Source organism: Chinchilla lanigera, unplaced genomic scaffold (assembly GCF_000276665.1).
Source record: "Chinchilla lanigera isolate Chin_1 unplaced genomic scaffold, ChiLan1.0 scaffold00023, whole genome shotgun sequence".
NCBI classification, from domain to species: Eukaryota; Metazoa; Chordata; class Mammalia; order Rodentia; family Chinchillidae; genus Chinchilla; species Chinchilla lanigera.
In genome coordinates this window covers 19595924-19598329 of record NW_004955424.1, presented here as the reverse complement: position 1 = coordinate 19598329, position 2406 = coordinate 19595924, and the positions used below count along the sequence as shown (strand labels likewise).

The 2406-nt window shown below is 40.0% G+C and overlaps 1 pseudogene; it reads left to right on the top strand.

Moving 5' to 3' along the window:
- The first annotated feature begins 1091 nt into the window (after nt 1-1091).
- LOC102005948 lies at nt 1092-2053 on the top strand (annotated as a pseudogene).
- The last annotated feature ends 353 nt before the right edge of the window (nt 2054-2406 follow it).

Genomic DNA, 2406 nt, shown 5'->3' with positions numbered 1-2406 from the left:
GGGGTAACAGACGCTTATTGAAAGTCAAGGTGTCTGCCAAAAGATAATAGCTTTAAATGTAAAATTACAAATCATTATGGGTAATGCGATGCAAATTGCAATAGAAGCATTGGCAGTATTTTACTTTGATCTCATTTGTGCTTGCTTTTCCTTGCCAGCCTTATCTGAAGCTGCTGTTGGGGACACCTATTCACACACGGTGTGCCCCTCAGGAGGCTTCGAGGTTGTCGCTGCAGGAGGACACGCACAGGGCCAAGACTATGAACAGACCTCCCTTCCATACCACCTGTGCCTATTTCAAAGACGTCCAAGTTTAACTTTTGAAACATCGGTTCCATTTACCCTCTGGGCAGTACTTGGACATGTACAATTCCTTTGGGACTTGGAAGTCAATTTGAATGGTTAATCCTGAAGGCATCTGTTATGGTTTGTGTCTGGATGTCCCCTCAAAGCCTCATGCAGTCATGGGGTGGGTTTTTAATGTCTATGATTGATCCCGGATCCATTGCTGGGATTATGGGTATGAGTGCTACACCCGCCCTGGGGTGGATAGTTTGCATATGTAAGGGAGAGGAAGAAGCTGCTTACCGTCATTCCTCCATTTTGCTCTGGTTGCTTTGCTGTTTTCCGCAGCCATTAACTGTTGCCCCTTGCCATGTGCCACTCTGCCTTGGAGCCAGCCAAGTATGGGGGGAAGGAAAAGCAAGCACGAAACCTCCACAAACTGTAAGATAAATACACCTTTCCTTCCTTAATTCCGGGCGTCTGGTATTTTGTCTCAGCAGTGAGAGAAAAGTAACCAAGATAGATCTTCAAATGCTCAAGGAAGATTTCTAAAAAACAAATCCAGCTGGGCTAGGATGTGGCTGAGTGGCACACGCATGGCCCTAGGTTCCATCCCCAGCACTCTAAAACAAAAAGCATCTACAGGCCTTGGCTGGAGAAGGAAGCCTTAAAATCACCTGGCCCTGCAGGAGTCCAAACCCAAGGGCTGGGCCTTTTCTTTCCAAAGACACAGAAAGAAAATTAGAAAGTAGTAGATGCTGAGTGGGGCGGGAGAGATCTTGAGGAACTGGGGGTGACATTCAAGCATGGATCAAAGCAGTGAAGGATGTACAAAAAGATCAGCAGTGTGAATATCGACAAACTTATAAAGGATTTCTCGCATATAGAAAAGGGTCTTACTGTGGTGCCCAGGGGATCAAGAACTACTGAGCTCATAAGGTTATCTTGTCTCAGCCACCTGAGAAGCTGGGACCACAGAAAATAATAGAGGGCTGGGGATTTAGCTCAGCGGCAAAGCGCCTGCCTGGCAAGCGCAAGGTTGTGAGTTCGGTTCCCGGTACCGGAGAAAAACCAAAAAAAAAAAAAAAGAAGAAAATAATAGAAACCCATGGAAAGAATAACATACTGTAGATTCAGTTGGAAAAGACTACCTGTTTATTAAAAGTAATCCAAACAAATAAAGTCTCATTTAAAAAAGAATGTGCTGCTCTTCACGATATGATAAAAGGGCTACAACAGACTGTTGAATATCAACACAATTTGAAAGGTGAAAATCAACAATTAAAAAGGAATGCTGGTATGACAAAGGACAAGCTAAAATCTCAAGAACAGGAATATAAAGAATAATATCACCAAACTTTCCCATGTAATGAAAATCAAAGAGGAGGAACATAAGACAGAAATAAGCAGACTTTATCAAGATATGCAGAAAAAAGTTGAATTAAGTGAAGAGAAGCACAAAGATCTAATAAAGAGAAAGGAGATGGAAATTTCAGAGTTAAATGCAAAGTTAGTAACTCAAGAAAAGGAAAAGCAACAAGAAACAATCAAACTACAGCTGGAGTTCGATACCAAACTAGCAAGAGTTCAGACTTACTCAAAACCCTATCCAAATGCTGCTATTTCCCCACAAAGTACCTACAGAAGAAAGCTTCAACATCTCCAAGAAGAAAAAAACAAGGAAACTGCAATTCTCCGTAATACCACTCACGATTTGGAGCACCTTTCTCTTGGCAAAGATTCTCACCTTAAGCGTAGACAATTTTGAGCATAACAGCAAATTCATTAATTAGTATTTACTTTTTTAAAAGCATTGGAAAAATTCACTTCTATTTTCAACATAAGCCTAAATAATAAAAAAGAGACACTTTAAAGATTTTTATTGAATTTATTTAGACAGATCCATACATTGGCCGATCATGTACTACATTCTTGCTTAATGGTATTATCCATGAAAAAGTTCAGGTTTATAGGGTTTAGTTTACCTATGAAACCATCATTGACTACAGAAATACTCTCTAAGAAGTCTAAAGATAGACATTTCTTTCTTTTCTCTTATAGCCATTCAAAATTCAGAAGTATGATATAATGATAGATAAAGAAAATAAGATACAAAGACTT